Genomic DNA, 21,362 nt, shown 5'->3' on the forward strand with positions numbered 1-21,362 from the left:
CAATTGTGATTGTTCTTTATAAGGTTTCTATTATAGCATTATTTATTTGGAGAAACACTTTAAATTGCAGGGGGAAAAAACGCTTCATTTGCTAAAGGGTAGGGTTACGGTAGCGTGGTTGCTTGGGCGTGTTAAGCGATGAACTATGTAGTTGAAGGATTATTTTGAGTTTTAAAACTACTGTTAATGTTTTTATATGTTTTGGCGAATAGTTTTAAATTCCAAAGAGACGTTAATAGGTCTTTTGAAAAGTGGTATACACATTTTAGTTGAAGAAAAATGATCATTTCACATCAGAAGGGGGCGGGGGGGGGGGATTTTTTTTTTTTTTTTTTTTTGTCCAACGGACTTTCTTTAACCTTTTAGCATGGACATCGCAGTGCAGGTACTGATAGTTCTTTTAGGAACTGATGTGATATACCCCACCCTTGGCGACTTTTTCCTGTTGGCGCCAAGAAAGCGTCGCCAAGAAAACAATGTACATGACGACATATGTCATGCATTGTTCTTAGCGATGCTTTTTTAGCGCCAACAGGAAAAAATCAGATAAAAAAACATGATCAAAGCACTTCAGAACACAATATATATAAAAACAACAAAAAACATCAAGAATATACGCTTCAAAAATACCAGAAACTAGAAAGTTTTTGTACACAAAGAACAATTACTAGAAAGTATTTAAAATGCTTAAATTGACAAATTACTATAACAGCTCACCAATGAAATATGTACCAATAGAAATAAAAGCTATTTTCCAACATGCATTTCATCGAACAAAAACTTTTCTCATACTCTGCTAAAAAAGAGCAAAGCGATTCAAATTGTGATGTTTAAAGCGGAAAACATTACCAAAATAATTATTTCAGCCAAAAAAGCGCTTAGTTACTCAAATGTACGATGTATGAAAAGTAAAAATGTCTCAACAGAACCATCCTAAACATAAACAATACAAAAATACCATACATTTATTTGCTATCCAGACATGCTTTCAAAGTACCTATTATATTTTACATAAAATAACACCTTTATATTTTTATATAATGCTGTAAACTTATTTTCTGAAATTCAGTACCTAAAGGAGGCACGTTCATAGAATGTCTAAATAATTCGTGGCATCGATAAGAATTAACTTTTAGAACAAAATAACCGTACTACTTTTGTAAAATTAATTTACATACAGTAAAAATAAAGTTAAAAACTACAAAAACCCCTCAAGGATTTGTAAAAACAAAAAATTTCGAAAGTGAGAGTTTTTTTTTTTTTTGAATTCTAAAATAAAGAACTTACCTTTTTATGGTATAAATCCTCACACTCAGTCTAAAACAATACATTATATGACAATGGCACGTTACAGATACACACCATGTTGGAGTTAACTTTTAATTAACGTTCAAGTTTGAAGAAACTGGCATTTTCTCATGTTCTTACTTCAAAACACAACTACTGAATTTAAACTAACACAAAATAAGCTTTCCTGTAAGGTATATTGCACGAAACAACACCTATCTCTCCTGCGTAAAACCGAGTAAACAACCAAAGTAAAAACAAGTTTGAACAAGATTGCCTTCGAGTTGTGATACACGGGTTAATTTCGCTAGGGATGCCATGCTTAAAAAGTTAAGCATGGCATCTTAACTTTTAACATTGAGCAGTTTTCTCGCTCAATGGCGAGAAAAATGTTTCAATTTTGTGCAAAAAATCGGATGTTGCCAAATGGGGGGGGGGGGGGTATATCACATCTGTACCTTCTTTTATAAGATAGCAGGTGGTGAAATAAAGCATAAAAAAACCACTTCAGTGAAGTAGATATTTTTTAAACAAGGTACACTTTCCAGTATGTATAAATTATAAAAAGCAATAGGAGAACTGAATCCTCCCCCCAGGGTAGGCAGCTGAATCACATCCCTCTTAAGGCACTCAAACATAGCCTAACGTGGCGTTTCAAATATTTCAGCATCGAAAAATTTTCGAAAGAGAACTCCTGAGCCCTTCCTGCTTCAGTTTCTAAATTCTTTTTCTAGGATCAGCACCCCCCTTACCTATGTACATGACTTATGACCGCCTAAAAGTTTTAATACTTTAATTTTTGAAACTTTTTGAAAGAAGCTTCCTACTTCCTTCCCCCTTACGTCATCCAAAGATAGCCCAAAACAGAGCTCTTAAAGTTTCAGAAACTGAAACATTTCGGGCTGGCCGACGGAATACCCCCCCCCCCCACCTCTTTGTGTTTATTAAAAGCATTTTTAGTTTGTGTTTAAGATTAATTTTTCTATTGAAAGAGCAACTCCCCTCCCCACATCGCCAAAGAAAACACAAAGTTTTAAGACTTCAATTTTGAAAATGTTCCGAGAACACCCCCAAATTCCCTAACTTTTAACTCACTCAAAAATAGCAAAAACAACATTTCAATACTCCAGCATTTCAGCATGAAGAAATTTTTGAAAGAGAGAGCCACCCCCCCCCCACCCCCAAAAAAAAACCCCTCTCCCCTAAGTTCACTAAATTTGACTTAAATTTTGCGGTTCCCCGTTTTCATTATCGAAGTTTTAAGAATTTAAGTTATAAAATTTATTAAGAAAAAACCTTCAAATTCTCTCTTCTTAAGTCCCTCAAAGATTACCTGAAGCCGAGTTCTGAATACTTCAGTTTTGAATATTTTCGGGGAAGGGGGCTTCAAACCCCAAGACGGTCTTAAGTTGCGCTTTTAAGACTCCAGTTTCGGAATCTTGTCTAAAGAGAGCCGCCATCCCCCCTCTTGACATTGCCAAAGACAGCCTAAAATTTTTAAGACTTCAATTACAAAAACTTTTCGCGCGCGCGAGAGAGAGAGAGAAAGAGGTTCCCAAATTCCCTTTTTCTTAAGAAATTTAAGTATAGCCACAAATAGTTCTTAATACATCATCTACTATACATTTTCAGATAAGAACACCAAAACCATCCTCTCATCAATTCACCAAAGATTGCCTAAATTAGTGTTTTTACAGGGTGGCAACAGGAACTGGAAAAAAAAGTTCCCTGACTTTCCCTGTTTAGTTCACCAAATTTCTCTGATTCACGTTATCAATGATAATGGTTTCCTTTCTTTGCCCTAAATGAAAAACATTGCATATTAAATAAAATGTAGTGTTTAGAAAGGTTTAAACTATTAATTAAAAATATATTTTGAAAAGATGATCCTTTTTTTTTTTTTGGTAAAAATAGTGTATTAAATTATCGACAGAGAAATATTGTAGGAAACCTAAAACAAATACTTTACTTCCAGGAACCAGTTAACATAAGAATTCTAAGAACTCTTAAAGAAATATCTAATCATGATAAAACTACAACAACATTTAAATGGAAATAATATTGAACTGAATTTTCAAGCAGTATAATTGTTGCTGCAATTAAACAACAACAAGTGATAGAGTTAAGTATAGCAAACAAGTGATAGAGTTAAAGTATAGAAGTAATATAGTTTTCCAGTATCTGCGGAAATTAGTTTTCGAGATATTTGAAGAATGTGTGGTGGATTCAATGCTAACAGTAGGAAAATGTTGGAATTAGACGTTTTTTCGCGCCTCTTTTTCAGCAGAAACCAAATAAGCGAGCATGTACAATAAAGATAAAGTACAATAGATGATAAAAATGCAAAAAAAAAAAAAAAAAAGTGCAATTACTGCCCTTTACTTGCACATGGCAGAATAGACATATTTATGTAAAACAAATTGAAATTTTTCAACAACCAGTCATATTGAGCTTATCTCTAATCAAGAACTTAGGTTTTAATGAATGAATACAGCATTTTAACTATTAAAAAGTAATAAAAATATTTACTTATGTACACAACTCAATTTCAAATGATTTTATTAGTTGTCGAAAAAAAACCTTAGATTACGTTTTAGTAACAAACAACATTGAAATTCAAAAACAATTATTAATTTTAAAATGTATATGGTTTTAAAATAAAAGAGTTTTAAAGTCTGAAAAAAAAACCTTCGTGTAATCTGAAGTGACAGCGCATAATGCCATGGCAAAAAAAAAAGGACAAATTTGATTTTTAGTCAAAATTCAATTTTAGCAATTAAATTAAAAACGCCAAGTGATAACTTTTAAGATTTTTTCAGCATTAATTTAAAAAACAAAGATTTTTTCTTGAAATCGTGATAACAGTATGCTAAATACTTCAAGACAATGAGTAAAGGCAAGGGAGCAAAGTCATTAATGAGGGCTTCCTTTTTGCATGTAGGGTTGTTTATTTTATGTAGCTTGAATGCTTGGGAGGAAAATTTAAGCAAGGTAAAATAAACAACTTTACAGACACAGATGCAATCTTAGGAAGCTCATCCTAAGATTGAATACTTTGACCTTGAGGGAAAAAGATGCACAAATATGCGGCACTGTATAATGGCACCTCATTAATTTTACTTTTTTACAACAAATAATTGGCGGAAAATTTGTAGGGAATGAAAGTACTTCATTTTGCAAGGATTTTTTTTTTTAATCATTTGATCAATTTTCCTTGAATTTTTGTTATTTTTTCAAAATTCCCTGATGAGTGATGAAGTTCCCTGACTTTTCCCTGATCTGTCGCCACCATGTTTTAAGATTCCTGTTTCCGATTTTTTTTTTAAACCTCCCACTCCCTACTTTTACATTGTTAAAGACAGCCTAAACATTTTTAACTCTTAAATTTTTAAAAGTTTGCAGAGGAAAAATCCTGAACCACTCCTAGTTTCAAAAATGACTTTCAATTCAGTTTCTCGATATTTTATTTTGAAGCCCTTGAGTACCCCCACCCCCTTTAGATTGTCCAAGATACAAACGTTTTAAGACTTCAGTATTGTGGGTTAATTTGCGTTCTTACCCACTTTGCAAGAGCAGCATTTTTTTGTAAATTCGTGCTGCCGTTATTTTTCTTGTTTCCTTTTCTTGCCTCCCTCCCCCCCCCCATATTTCCATTCTAGCGAGTGTTAGATTGAAGGACATTGTAAGTTTGTGATTCCTCAAGTCTTAGAATATTTCACCAGAAACATATCAAAAATGCAGCAACAGTTGCCCATCAGTATTTCAAACCATTTTGAAAATTTTTCCAGATTCTTTCCAAAATTCCCATTTTCATTAAAATATTTAAAGTCCCTGATAGCTCTCGTTTTGCCTGGTTATGTGGACGCCCTTTGCTGTGGTGTAATAATTTCATCCTGTCAGCAATTACTCTCCATCGGTGATTCAGATTCAACTCTAAGACATTTTAAGAGCGCACATAATTATGATTTATGCGTGTAAAGTTTGCAAAAAAAAAATTGCAAATGAAAGAAAACAAAAACGAAAGGATGATCGAAAATAGAAAGACAAAAGGCAAAACTTTCAAATAGAGACTATTAATTCGATAAATCAGGGAAAATAGTGAGCAACTCCGCGGTCTGCAATGCAGTGAGTTGGAAATAACAGAGCAACCTAAAAAAAGTCAAATGGCATGAGTCTAAAAGCCACTCTTCCAAAAGCACGTTGCAAACAAAACAAGCCCATGGCGGAAAATCGAGAGAGTGTCGATGTAAATTCATGGTTATGGAACGGTCCAGTAATTAAAGCATATTTTTCAAACACTCAATTTTTCTCTTTTAAATAAAAACTGAAGGAAAATGATGGAATTTTTTTCTGCCCCGACCTTTGTCTCGGAAATTTTGTCCAAGATGGAAATCAGTCCTGAGACGGAACGTCTTGCACCCATGTTGATAATAGATTTTCCAAATATTTTTTTTTTCTTTTTTGATAAGCAAAAATTGTTATATCCTACATAAAAGAATAAATTTCTTTTCCAATTTGTACAAACTCTTGAATTTATAGAATTATACATTATTCAATACATAGGAATGTCAAGTGTATGCCGTCTCCTCAGAGTAAGATATTATCCTATTGTTGCTTTGAGGCGACAATATATATATATTTTTTTGATACATATATTACTCTATTTATTATTTATTCGCTCATATTATAAATATAATGAGTTTCAGTGGTGCTTTTTTCAAATTCTATACAGTGTTTTCGTATTCGATAAACCGATTTTTCGATAACTCAAATTATTTTTGCATTCCCTGCAACTTTGACTTATCGAAGTTTCAGTGTAGTAAGCATTTGTTAATTCTCATTTTAAAAAAAATTTTGATCTGACATCAAGATTTCCAAACCTTGATGCCAAAATTTGGATCAGATTGAAGCTTCCTTGACTCAATGCAATTGAGATTTTTTAAAATTGAGAATAAATTTGCAAAAGTAATTTTTAAATACACAGTTAAATTTGTTTTTGTAAAAGATCATTGTCTTTTTAATTTAGTTCAATATGCTAACAACACGCTATACATAGCGCATCTATTTATTCATGAGTTTTTTATACCTTAATGTGAATATGTAATTAATTCCCTAAAAAGAAGCCCTAGTTAGTACATTTTTATGCCTATGTATTACAATGTAGGCATTAGTCCAGTTGCATACTTAAGGAAAAAGACCCTCCGTGGGAAATTTAATGAGGAAATTGTGAGACCAATTCTAATACATTCCTTATGGCCTATATAACTATGCCTCACCGGGTGTTTTGCTTGAATTTGTGTCAGATGGCCTGTGTGACGTCATGAATTCAAGATGGCGGCTGCACTAGACATTGATGAAAATCTTCGGTTTTAACTGATTTTTGAGGCATATTATGACATATTTTCAACTTATCTGATATATTTAATATTTTAATAATATTATATTTCAAATTTGAAAACTAATTGCCAATTTAAAATAAGTTATTCTTTTAGTTTTTTTTTTTTTTTTTTTAAGTGCAGATTTTTAGTAACCAGTAACAGTTTAAAAATATTTTGGAAAGCTTGTACGATAAAATTAAATTTATTATTCCAAAAAACCTGTAAAATAATTTGCATACACGCGTTTCGGGGTTATAAGAAGCATTTTTTTTTCAATGCAGAAAAAAATTACAACTTCCGTTACTTAATATTAGATATAATGATAATTTTATTTATGTACTCAAGTAATGAATGATTGATTTCGTTATCTAAACTCAGATTTTAATTCAAAATATAGATTTAAAGGTAAACAAACAATTCTTACTTAAAGATCTTCATCTGAAGCGTTATCAATATCGCTTTGTTGGTTATGATTTTCACATAAGTCCACATCATCTTCACACACAAAGTTCAGTGCATGTGAAATATTTTGAGATTTGCATTTACACAAAACAATGCATCTTCCCTTTACGCAGTTGCATCGAACTAGTTTTAAAATGGACTCAGAAGCACAAAAAAGTGTAAACTTAACTGGAACATAGAAGTTGTCTTTCTCTTCCCATCCGAAGTCTGACGGTGATGTTAAATTCGGGTGCTGCTTTTTAGCCAGATGCCGTTCCAATACCTGTGCGCTCTTAAAATGTAAGGGGACAAAGATGCTCTTGCAGGAGGAAAATTTTCATTTTGAGTCTCCTGCTTGGCAAACATGAACCAAAGAAATTCTCCAATATCAGAAATCTTTGTCTGCTGCACATATACAGAACAAATAAAGCCTTCTTTCAATAACAATTTTATCATTTGTACCAAATTCTTCAGTTGACCCCCAGATGAGTCAGAGCGTTGAGAGTATCTTTGTCAGCCGTCTTATAAATTTTTCAAAAAGAAAGTTTTCCCTTCTAAGCAAGTGAGCTTGTTATGTTACTTCCTGACAAAGCATAGAGTCATAATATTCATCGTTTTATCTAGTCCTAATGTGGTCATAATGCTGGTCATTCTTCGGTTGCTACCTACCCCAGTCAAAAATGTGCATGGACAGTGATATGATTCTAACCAGAACAATGCTAGCAAATATACATCGGTGTCAGGCGAATATATATGAGTACTGGTTGCTCTTTCTCTAGAAGCGTGAAGATAGTCCAGTACTATTTTAACACCCGCCTGTCTCCATTACTGCTTTGCTGTGCAGTCACATCACCTTTTAATGATGATTTAGCTTCATTTCTCCAGCTAACGACTAGGTTTTTTTCAATGCTACGTGTGTATATTAACGCTTTATTTGCCAGATAAGCTGTTAAGTTATCCTTTGTTTTTACATAAGAAAGTAGGATCTTCATGTGTACGTTTTTAATATTAGTACAATCGGTTATTTTGAACTCAATGGGTGTTAATGTACTTTCTTTTTTCCGCATGACAGATTGGCAGATTTTATCGAGTTTTCAATGTATGTGTCAAACACTAAGTGTGTTTCATCATAATTTAAAAGAATTTCCTTGATCTTATTATTAAATTCTGCAGCTAAATCATTACATGTTTTCACTTGCTTTGGTTTCTTCTATAATTGTAGCTGTGCCATTCCATAAAGAGCAGCAAAACTGTAAGATTCTCTGTTCATTTCCTTCGGTATGCTTGAGTCTATCATGGGGTTCGGCAAAGAATCTTCGATGCTGCTGTCTACTTTTTCTAAGCCACATTCTTCTAAAACCTTCATTAACTTTAATTTGTTTTGGGACAATTTTATCTATACCCTTCCAGATTAAACGTAGACTGCAGAACAGCCTAAAATTCATATGCTGTTTTTAAATCAATATTTGTTCGACTCCTCGATACAACTAGCAAAAGTTTAAATAACGATCGGCTTTTAACTGTAGAACAGTGGTAGCTATATTTGTTGCAAATTTCTTCGTTCTATTTTTACATAGATTTAGCTTTTCTTTTTTCATTGGGGCCCAGATATTCGTGTTTTCAGTTTTAATTCTCTCTTGTTTGAAAGTGGAGTACATGTCACAACCATTTTAAACCCGCTTATTCTAAATGCCAAAGTCAAAAATAAAGACTTCAAAATTTTTTTAAAATGAGTTAATAAACAAATAAATTAAAAATTTTACTTTCAACTTAAAATAAGAAAAGTAATAGAGGGTCATTCCATAGATATGTCAACCTGAACCTCAGAATTTTTTTTCCCACAAAGCCTTAATTGTGACCTATCATTTCGTTCAGCATACTTTCTAGTACATAAATCCAGTAACAGTTTGCAAAAATTTCATTCGGTGTTTTGCTTCTGGCTCTAAATGTGCGAGGTTGTAGAAAAGGTTTAGCTTGTGCAAAAAACATGCGTTTACGTTTTATTGTGTAATGTAAACAATTTTGCAAATTTTTAAAAGAACTTTGTTTATTCTAAATGATTAGATGTTGGCCCAATAAAATTGACTGTTCTTTTTGCATGCATTATAAGATAAGTATTTTAATTAGTTTGATTATTTCACTGAAAATATTTACGTTACGTTAGTCACGAAAATGTACTATTTTCTGCTTAAAAACTAAACCAGATGATTGAACCAAACAACACTTTTTATTTTCTTACATCTGTGTCATATCTACTTAAAAAGTGCAAAATATTTATTTTAGTATCAGTAGATATAAAATAATTAGTGTGACTAACGTAACATTTGAGCTGTGACTAACGTAACAGTTTGCATGTGACTAACGCAACATTTTGAAAATGACTGCTAATATTTGAAACTTATTTCATTTAATGTAAATTTTCTTGAACAATTTTGAATATGTAGGCATTCTATATTGATTAAAAATATAAAGAGTGAAAAATACCAGTAATATTACATTGTAGACCTTCTGTTTACTTAGAAAAATACTTTTTTAAAAGTCTTTATAAAGATACTTCCAATTTAAAGAATTATTAAAAAAGAAAAAAGGTGAGTAAATCAAATGAGTACTCTGCTGAATATGCATTCAAAACACGAATCCAAGCTTAAGAATTAAGATAATAGAAATACAGTCTTAACAAAGAAGAACGTCTTTTTTTTTTTTTTAGAAAATACTCTCTGTATTATTAAAATGAAGTAATGGCTGCTCGTTGAAAAACATTTGAAGATGTTACATGATATAGTGACAATAAGCGCTGCTGCCTTAAATTTCAGAAAATGCAAGAATGATCATTTAGAAATTCAAACATCTGGAAATAAAATGCATTCTGCAAAAACATTTGAATATATTTTTTTTTCTTCAATATTACATTTTAATTCAAAAGGATGCAGAACACTATTCGTTGGATGAATCAGTAAATCTTAAAATATAATATGCCATTGAAAAGTACTACGGAGTTTCTTATGACGATACCTAGTATATCAGCAGAATACTAGAATTCGGTGAAACTATCAACTTGCACAAAGTTACTTTATTAAAAGAGAGATATTTAGGATTTAAATAACCCAAGAATGATGTTATTCAGTTTGTAAAAGCAGTTTTTTTATTTGTTCATTTTTTTTTTCGCACATTCATATTGAGATTATTGAACTGAATCCTTCCATTCAATTTCTTACACTAATATAGAAAAAAAGTAAAGAAAGAACCATAATGCAACACAAAGAAGGTTCCTAAAAAGTGTAAAAGTAATATAAGAGCAAGAAATTAATTATAAAAAGTTTTTATATGCATTCGTTGCTTGTTATTCGATGGTTACGTTAGTCACGTTACGTTAGTCACACACAGTTTTTAGTAAAAGTACCATTAAGGGCCAAAAAAGATTCATCTGTAACAAATCTGTAGTACATTTTTAAAAATAGATTGTTTACCTCTTACAAATATATCGGCCAATTTTAAATGCCTGCGTAAGTTTCAGAAAAATTTGTCTCGTAACATAAGCATTGTTTCTCAGGGTTGCAAAAATGTTACGTTAGTCACGATGCCTTTTTTGGTGAAAAAACACCTGCCAGCGCTTATTTTGCTTCAAATTCTTGGTAGAAATGAAAAATAGTCATCTTGTACATTTTAAATCTGCATATTAAACCAAAGCACATTTATTTTTACTCCCGGTGTAAGTAAAAAGAGTTTGGAAATCAGCTGCGAATGTTACGTTAGTCACTATGGAATGACCCTAGAATATTAATCAAGCAAATTCACCAGAAAATTATCACAAAATACCCAAAAATTGAGTCATTAATTGCAAAAACTGATTACAGATGCCATCTTGGATTGATGACGTCATACAGGCCGTCTGACACAAATTCAAGCAAAACACCCGGTGAGGCATAGTTACACAGGCTATAAGGAACATAATAGAATTGGTCTCACAATTTCCTCACGAAATTTCCCACGGAATGTAGTATGCCCCCCTACTACATAGAGAGCCAAAATTTACAGAAATATTAAGAGGGGAAAAAGTTTTGTTTTTTCCGGAGCAATCGATAGAATCAAAGTATTAGTTGCATAAAATGGAACATTTTTCTTTCTGTATGTTTCGTTTTTCATTGTATCATTAAACAGAATCAGGGGCGGATACAGAAAAATCTTTTGGTAGGAGCACGGGAAATTGAATCCCCCCCCCCCCTTCGATGTTTCATGACAAAGTTTTGACGACTTTATTTTTAAATGTGTGTGTTTATTGATTTATTTTTTTATTTTTTAGGATTCCTTAAGGTCAATGAATCTACTTCTAAGTACATGAATATTATGCACTAATATACTTTGAATGTGGACGGAATACACAGGGCCCGACTAACTAAAAGTGAGGCCCTAGACCCACAATAATTTTGAGGCACCCTGAAGACTCTATAGCGGGGTGGTTACTGGTTTGGTCTCCGTCAGAATTCATTTTTGGGGCCTCTTTGTCTATCCCAGAACTCTACGTAAATCATTAACCATGTGCATTTATGAATCCCTTCAGGACCCCTCATAGTTGTGACATGGTCAATTCGCTAATAGCAGAATGAATAAAAATTCTCCTTTAAGTACATTTTTTTGCGATTAATAAGTTATTTTTATTTTTTTTATAATTATGCATAATTCTTTAGGAAATTTGAGGTTCCTCAGGAAGATGGGGCCCCAGGCCCAGGCGGCCTGTGCTATAATCAGGCCCTGGGAATACATCTTTAATGTTTCAAGCCATTTAAATACTAAACCCAATATAATGTCACCAAGATGCTAGACAATGAGCAGCTTTACCGGGGAACATTGTCATAATGATTATAACAGGAGGGCAAGGTTATTAAATAAACCCATACCTCTCTTGAGTTTAAAATTAATATAATCATAACTTCATAACATATATAAGTTTCACTGAAGAATTCAGAAACTATTTCTGTGTGAATTTCAAAACAATTGCTGATTTGTTCTTTAAGTCATGATACAGTTGAGATAACATATTGGTACTACATGCCGTTTCTATTAAAAATCATGGTCTTTCTAAGAAACTACCACATGATTTCTTTCATTTTGCATCTTTTATTAGCTGAAAAAGAAATCTATTATTTCGCAAATAGGTTCCTAGATCAAAATGACTCTTTTAGGTGCGCCTACACATTTTAAAAAAGTGTTAATTATTGATTCCATCAAAGAAGAATTAATGGACGAATCGCGATAATGTGGTCTCTTGAATTTGAAGCCAATGAGTTAAATGTATTCTGCAACTCTGAGCCTCTGACTTCAGTAATAATTCTTTAGCAAACAAAAATGCTTTTATTCAAAATATGCTGTGTGTGTGTGTTTTGTGTTCTTTTTAATTAGCTACGTAAAAAATGTGCAAAGGAAAGGTCAGTTAAAAAACAATAAAATAGTGAAATTAATTAATCCTTTTGGGGGGAGGCACGTGCCCCCTGCGCCCCCCCTAAAATCCGCTACTGGACAGAACAAATAATTCACCATTAAATGCAATTTACTTTATTCCTCTACATCATACATCAACAAGACTTACAAAGGACTCTGAACGTTTACTCTCCTATCTACAGCTATATAAAATATTACAATAACTCTCCTACTCGAAATTTGTTTAAGCCACTACAACAACATGGGAACGATAGTCAACCAGGGTTCATACCCTATTCGGATGAAAAAATTCCATGACTTTTCCAAGACGTTTTCATGACTTCATAAAAAAATTTCATGACCTTGTTACATGATGAGAATAGTACTATTTAATTTCAAACTGGAATTTTTTTGGAAATGAGCATTAGCGAAACTTCTACATGCATGCTTCTACCTCATCGAAACACTTACTTGAGATTGAAAAAATATCAGTGTACACCTAAAAACTAAACTCTATTCTTATTTGTCTTCATCATATAACTTTTAGTAAAGTTAGTAAAACTACAGTGAATGAAATATAACGGTGCTTAAATGTCTAATAAACTTTATAAACAGGTAAAATGATAATGAATGGGACAAAGGTTGAATGAGTCATTAAAACTAAGTTTCAATAAATTTGCTTCAAAGGTTGCCTTTTAGCATCAGCAGTGCATTTAAACATACACATAGCTTGACAGTACTTTGGTTCATTAAAGAAAAGCCATTCTTCAGTAAATTCATGTTTCTAAACCAAATATTTATATTTAAAAAAAAGAAAGAAAAACATTCAGTAGCGAATAAATCTTCTGATTCAAATGTACTTGTTTACTTATTTGCACATTTTCATATGCATATAAATTAATAGGTTCAGAAATTCCTGAACATAGGGTTTGATTCCCGACATTGAACGTAGCAGTGGGTGGCATGGATTAGTTCTGCGGGCCGTATGTTGGGCAGTACTGTTTTAGAGTATTAGAATTCCCCTATTTCTGTGTTTTATCACCTGACTAAAGATCTACATTTTCTAAAACTTTGAACAAATTGAGACAAACTCTGATGAATTTAGTAATAAAGTTTTTACGAGTGATGGAAACAAACTCGGATGCAATTGAATTGCATTTTTTAAGTGGGCGTGGCAAAATCAAGAATGTGCAAGTTCGCTACTACAGAATATAAAAAGTCTTGAAAATAATGGTACAGTCAACTCCCGCTACAACGCGATCCGACTTACGCGAAATGGCTATAACGCGATTTTTCCCCCGGTAAAGAATTTTATTCCTAACGCGAATTCTTCGCCCGCAACACGAAAATTTTCCGAGAGAAATTGCGGTTTTTTCGTGAATGGACCTTCATCCTTTTGGCATCACTGAGAGCGGATATTCCCACACCATACTAGTCTGAACATCGCTTATACAAATAACTCTATACTCCTCATTTTCCATTAATTTTTTTCATTCTATATGGGAAAGTTAATGAAATATAATGGCACCTATAAGAGCGCTTTTTCATTTAAAGTTTGTGAAGATAGAAGGAAAAAGAGAAAGTTTCAACAACTATAGTGCATTTGTTTTCCTTACTACATAATGTACGTACCATAGTGGTTTATTTTACTTCTTCCTTTCCCATTGATCATTGATTTTGTGCATCGTAGCAGTTATTTTATGTTAAATAAAACTTTAGTTTTAAAAAATACAATAACTATAATTCAATTTTTTATTTAAGAAACAGTAATGTATACTTAAGAAATGGGTTTGAACAGTTTGAGGAGGTGTTTACAAGTATCTTTAATCGTATAGGTATGTTTATAAAAGTTTTTACACATACCATTTTCCACAACGCGAAATTTCAACTTACGCGAAGGGTCTTGGAACGCATCCCTCGCGTAAGTCGGGACTCGACTGTAAATGCAAAACGAGTGATGTCCAAGCAGTAAAACCACATTGCAAAGAAAGACGAGCGGCTGCTACAGAAGTGGATGTAATGAGATTTCAAAATTCAGAATTGTTTTTGCGATCATTCAATTTTCCAGTTTTAATATGTAAGACTGTTACATCACTCAATATTTCTGATGCTCTTTTAGCAACTGTTACTTTCTCTTTGCCCAGGACATTTTTTCATAACTTTAAATAGTTTACCATGACTTTGAACGAAAATTTCAATTTTCCATGACTTTTCCAGGTCTGAAATTCGCTAAATTTTTTTCCATGACTTTCCAGGATTTCCATGACCCGTACGAACCCTGTCAACCCCTGTCCCCCCGCCTCCTCTGGATTAAAAATGCGCCAGAAACCCCTGAGGGAGTGTTACGTTTTAATAAATGTGTGCCGCTTCTTTCATGTAGAATTTATTATGAGAAAAGCTATTTGCTCTTCCTCCTGGAAAAACTTGAAATGCCATTTTTGCTTTTAAGTAAAGAAGATGAAAACGTGACTAGAGTGAAACAATGAAGAACAATAGGGCAATTCCATGGTGTCGGACGTAAAAAATGAAGAAATATTTCTCAGTTTTCATTTCATTTACCAAATATAAACTGTTCCAAAATGATCAAATTTATTTACAAGATACTTACTACATCCCACTGAATAAAAAATCATGTTAGTTTCTCAAAATAGATCCCTAAAGTATAAATTAAAAAAATTTAAAGAGTTGGTGTCGGACGTAAACACACAAATAGTAAAATTGATGGTTCACTTAAAAATTATTAAAACTCTGTGAATTGGCTTACATTTTAATTTTAAAAACAGCATAATTCTAAAGTACACTTGTGATTGAAGCATGTATATCACATTTTTCAAATGATATTATAAGGAATAAAATTATTTAAAAAAAATATTTTTAGCTTGGTGTCCAGACGTAAATTTTCGGTGTTGGACGTAAGTTGTTCATATTGGATCTAAACTATTGCTCTTAAATGTAAATACATAACAATGATTACAGTTATAAATATTTAAATTATGGGTTACACATACTGAAACAAAATTTACCAAGTAAATTCAAAAGTAGGGTTGATTGGGGGAAGTGGGGTAAGTGGGTCAACCCCCCAAAAACTGAAATATCCATATGGTTTTTACTTTTTTACATTGATCATGTCATGGTTCATCACAGTGATTAGTTTTGCATATATTTGGGTTAAGTGGAATTTTTTTCTAGGTCAGAGAACTCAGTCAAAAAAAAAAAAAAATCTGAACAATATTTTTTGGCGAGTCTAAGCCGCATTTTTCAAAGAAGTGTTTCCCGGTTAGGATTTATTTTTTTATGATCATTAAACATTCATGTACAGTTTAACTTAAAGTGCATACTACAGTCAGAAATTTTGAGTAAAATATTATTAAAAACTGTTTTAGAGGAGAGGCCCCACTTATCCCGTAAAATTTTCCTAAAAGACGTCCCCACACTATGGGGTAAGTATTCCCCCCCCCCCTAACAGTGAGGATTTGAAAATCAAAAGCAACTTTGATTAAATATTTGTATTAGTGAAATACAAGACAACTATGATGACTTAGTAGGAATTGATAGTTTAGCTACAAAAGCTGGTGATTAGTTATTTGTGAAATTTACATGAAAGAAAACCATCAAGATTTATATAGGATGAATGTTGATAATGGTTCTTCCTTAGCCAACTTTACATAGACGCAGTCATTTAGTGTTTCTAATTTCCTTTTACACTTATAGTTTTGGCAAATTTGCCAAAATTGATCTTAATCAACTGTATTACGTTCATTCAACACACCTTTTCTCAAAAGGGGTCCTATTTACCACTATCAACCCTAAATGTATATACAATAAATTCAATAAGTTGTTTTTTTATGCATGTTTCACTTTAACTTTGAAATTAAAGGCAAAAAAAGGAGAAACACAGTTGAAAAATATGTTATTTAAAGGAACATAATGGTGTCGGACTTAAAAAATTTTTTTACGTCCGACACCTAGATTTTAGTAAAAAATATTCACTTGTTACAAAATGAAAATAGGTTACATCAAAGAGATTGAAATTCTTACTTTGTACCCAAAAATACATGTATGTAGCTTCAAAATTATTGGCTCAGCATAATTAACTGCTCATTTTGGTGTTGGACATAAAACACAATGTACCCCAGAGGAATTCTTTTACAAATCAAAATGAATTATATATTGACACATTTTTGCAACATCACCAGCAACACTCTGTATCTTCAAATGGTTATTCATCTCAATTTATAATATTAGCATGTGTTTTTGGAAAAAACAGGATTTCTTTAAGAGTCTCCAAATATGGTTTGAAAATAATCAAGATGTTGGCCTTGTTTGTATCCTGCTGTAACTTATTTATAACTGAAGTGATCAAATTTTAGACAGACATTTCAAAATATACAACTCTTTACCTTTAAAATGACATATTATTTGTTTACAAATTTTAATTTTGAAAATTTGATCATCTGGTTGACCTAATCATGGAATTGCCAATTATGTAATTCCCATTAATTTACATTCAATTTTAATTTATCCTATTTGAATCTTGAAATTATTGTCAAAGCTTATAATTTTGAGTGAATAAATCAGTTGCTAGCTTGGATGACCAGTAAACAAAACAATTTTACACACAACAGAAAAATTATCACTGAATCAATCAATGAAAAGGAAATGAGCAATATTTACGCATGCAAGATGACGAAACTTCAAAACAGAAAAGCGTGACGCATGACAGCTTATTCAAATCGAGTTAATGGAGATTACAAAACCACGAACAAAACAAAAGTTTTATAAGAAGTTCAAACTTGGAATACAAGAAATTTACTGAAGTTCGCTTGACAAGTTTGAGGTGAGCGTATATGGCGGACTTTAATAACAGCAAAATCCTGGCGATTTTTACAGGGAAATTTACGGCAACCTTGACATTTGGCGACGCAATGGTTTGGCGCGCGAACAAACGGTAGGTAGATACTAGTGATGGGCATAATCGAGTACTCATAATCGAATCACTCGATTATTCAAGATCATTCGAGAACTCGATTACCACGAGTTCTCGATTATCACTTCTCGAGTTCTCGTGCGATGAACTTCTCGAGTACTCGATTATCGCTTTTCGAGTTCTCGAGCGATGAACTTCTCGAGTTCCCGATTATCACTTTTCGAGTTCTCGAGCGATGAACTTCTCGAGTTCTCGATTATCACTTTCTGAGAACTCGAGCGATCAACTGTTCGAGTTCTCGATTGTCACTTTCCGAGTGCTCGAGCGATCAACTGCTCGAGTTCTCGCTTTGAACTTCTCGAGATGTTGAGTTCTCGAGATGTTGAGTTCTCGAGATGTTGAGTTCTCGAGATATTTAGTTCTCGAGATATTGAGTTCTCGAGATCTTGAGTTTTCGAGATGTCAATCACTCGAGCAGTGTATTCTTTGATCGATTTGATAATCGAATGAACCTCTCAATATAGTTGACTTCTGACAAGGGTGCCCACCTATGGAGGGGGGGGGGGTCATGGCGCAGACTGTGCTATTGACATTTGGGGGGGGTTTAAGGGGTATTTTTCTCATTTGTTGGGGGGAGGTCTGTGCGATATTGAGGGTGGCGGGGGGCTTGACCTCAGGGCGGGTGGGCACCCTTGCTTCTGAAGTGTTTTAGTTGCAGGGGCGGATCCGTCATTTAGGCGGTCAAGGGCTGGCTTTGAAAAGTTAATGATTTTACTTATGAATGAGCATGGTTTTTTCTGTCTTCCGAAAAAAATTGCATTGAAACCTTTTAACTCTTCCCCCAGAAAGACGGGCTGCGCTGAGGAGCCCACAGTTGAGGTGGGTCATTGCGCAGACTGCGCCATTGAAATTCCTGATGGACGTTAGACTTTTTTAGGGAGTGTTCTTCTTGAGGGGGAGAGAGGATCCCTAATTTTAAAAAGTGTGCCAGCACACTTGAGGAATAGATACCCTTGCGATCTAAATGGCATTACAATCAAATAATTGCCTTTCGAATGTTTCATATTCGAATAGTGTTATAATTGAATGTATACTGCTGAATGCTTGATCATCAAATGATTCTTTGGGGATGCTTGGTAGTCTAATGATATGTTTTGAGCGAAAGGTGTTAATGAATGAACACATGGACGGGTCTGTGGGAGACATGTGTTGTGTGTTTCGGTGGTGGAAGTAAAGGTTGGAGGCCCTTATAAGGTTCTAACTTGAGGAGGTATTAAAATTATAGTTCAGGTACAAGGGGGGAATACTCGAGACCCACGTGATAACAGGCCAGACAACTCCTCCCCCCCCCCTTCGTTACGCCACCAGTCGTCGATCTATGAACTTGGCGCGAAACTTTGAAAGCAGCGCATTTTACAAGTAAACAGTAGTGCTCTGGCTGAAACAGATGAAATAGGAAATATGTAACTTCGAATGCACATTTTTGAGTACAATACTGTTGTATTTATCTCATCCTTTCCTCGTACCGGAATGTAGAGACAATTAAAAATATATATAATTAAGTATTGCAACTGTCTGCCGAATGAAAGTGAGTCAGCGATTTCAGTTTCCGAACAACCTGCATGCGAAGAAAAAAGTTGGGCTTCTCATGGAATAAATTTTAAAGTTCGGAGGTAAGTACTTTTCTCAGATAAACAAATTTACATTTTATGCTTTTAAGAGTAGGGGAAAAAGGAGAGTTTCGCTGCAGCAAGCGGCTCTGCGGCTATGCATCTGCAATCCGCCTCCCGATAGCCGCCTGCCGATCCCCCTCCACCGCCTGCCGATAGCCGACTGTGACCTCCGTAGAAGATGACGGGGTTTTCGCATCGTGAATGGTTAAGAGGGTTTAGTTTCGGTTTTAAGTATTTTCGCGCATTTTGTCGTTTTTCGCGCGTTTTCGAACTTTGTCATTTTTTCATTGCAAACTTTTACGACGATATTTTCGCGCATTTATTTTTTTCCCCCGCGTTTTCGGACTTCATTACCTTTTTCTCATAATCTTTTACGAGGATATTTTCGCGTGTTTTTAGATATTTTGCCGCCAATTTTATTTATTTACGGTCATACAGGACTTAGTCGTTTTTTCTCACAAACTTTTACGAGGATATTTTCACGCGTTTTGATTTATTTTCAAGCATTTTAGAGTTCGAGGATTATTTTACCGTTTTAGTATTAGACTATTCTAAAGTTTTTTAATCTTTGATTATTTTCTCACATTTTTAGTCTTTCACTATTTTTAATCATTTCAGACTTCGAATATTTTTCACAAGTTAGATTTTTTTTCATGCATTTTTAGACTAGAAATATTTTTCACATCCATACATTTAGGATTTCGATTATTTTTTTCTAGTTAGGTCTTAGACTATTTTAAAGCTCTTTTGCATATTTTTAGCAATTTGTAGACTTAGTTTATTTTTATACCTTTTAATCTTTAATTATTTTTGCATCTTTTATTTATTTACAAGTGTACTCGACTTTATCATTTTTCCAACTTAAACTATTTTTTTTTCATCATTTAAGAGTTCAATTGTATTTTCATACATATTTACACTTAAAATATTTTTCGAATTTTGATTTTTTTTTCATACATTTCATACTTTATCATTTTTACAACTTAGATTATTTGCATGCCTTTCGAACTTCATAGTTTTTCTTACTAAGTTTATTTTCAATTATTTTCTCACATTTTTAGTCTTTAACTATTTCTTCACTTTTTAGTCTTTAACTAATTTCAAGCATTTCAGACTTAGATTATTTTTTCGTGATTTCGATTTTTTTAGTATATTTTAGAGTTTGATCATTTTCTCGCTTGTTTTTACTTTATCGTTTTTTTTTTTTTTTTTACCGATATTTTTAAACTTAGAAATTTTTCACAATTAGTGACAGGAATCAAATCCTCATATTCTTCAAAACATTATCAGGTCTTCAATTTTCATCCTATAAAATTAATTTAAAAACTTGCAATCAATTTACTCTTAGTAGTAAATAACACTTATCATTAACAAATTTTCAAGAATTTTAAAAATGAACTTAATTAATTTTTTCCAGTAAGCAAATTTCGCACTCAAGTTACATTTCATCACTACATATGCTTTTCAAGAGTTTTATTTATTTTATCACATTTCATTTAATTAACGCTACTAATTATTTTATCAGTATACTTTATTTTTGCTATAAGGAAGAAGCCAGAAAGGGGAGGGGCCATTTTAATCAGGTGAAATCTGGTTGCTAATGTAGCAGATAAGCATTAGTTCAGTTATGTTTGATTAAATATGAGTAGAAGAAATTGTCTCAGACATACAGTTCATCAATTGTTTGTATATTTATATATTACAGAGGATATGTTTCTCTTTTGAAAATGAACACTAATAAAAGGTATAATGAAATAGTAATTAGAGAAACTAAGCATTAGTTTCTGACTAATTGATGAGTGGGAGAAATTGTCTCAGTCATGCAATGTTCATCAAGGACATGCTTATTTATATATTAGAGAGGATATGCTTTTCCCTTTCTTAAATCAATACACGAATTGTAAATAGAGCTCACTCATTTTTGCTTTCTCTGTTGTAATTTCTTAGTTTTCCAGATTTTGTTTATTTTCCAAACATTGGCAGGGTTTAATTTCAAATTAATCTTTTATTGATAAAAACAATGTGTATAGATTAAAATTAAAAACTGTTGTGTAACAATAGTTTATCACTTCAAATTTTCTGAAAAATTGAAAAAAGTAATATATTTTTATGACTCTGCTAACAAAGGGGGTACCACAACTATGGAACCTGGGCCAAACTGAAAATATCAAAAAGAGATTAAAATTCATGATTGATACTTCTAAGTTCCACCAAAATGGAAGGGATCGATGTAGTACATTC

At 32.8% G+C, this 21,362-nt stretch overlaps 1 protein-coding gene across 2 annotated transcripts in view; it reads right to left on the bottom strand.

Moving 5' to 3' along the window:
* The window catches only part of LOC129229375 (cellular tumor antigen p53-like), a 54,466-nt gene extending 37,108 nt beyond the window's left edge, over positions 1 to 17,358 (bottom strand). The window contains exon 1 of one of the 2 annotated variants that reach the window (XR_008581091.1): positions 17,196 to 17,358. The gene's annotated coding sequence lies outside the window, so the exon portion shown is untranslated. The remainder of the gene's footprint in view (positions 1 to 17,195) is intronic. The other variant, XM_054863667.1, reaches the window with a different exon arrangement.
* Between the last annotated feature and the right edge of the window lie 4,004 nt (positions 17,359 to 21,362).

Source organism: Uloborus diversus, chromosome 9, assembly GCF_026930045.1.
Source record: "Uloborus diversus isolate 005 chromosome 9, Udiv.v.3.1, whole genome shotgun sequence".
NCBI lineage: Eukaryota > Metazoa > Arthropoda > Arachnida > Araneae > Uloboridae > Uloborus > Uloborus diversus.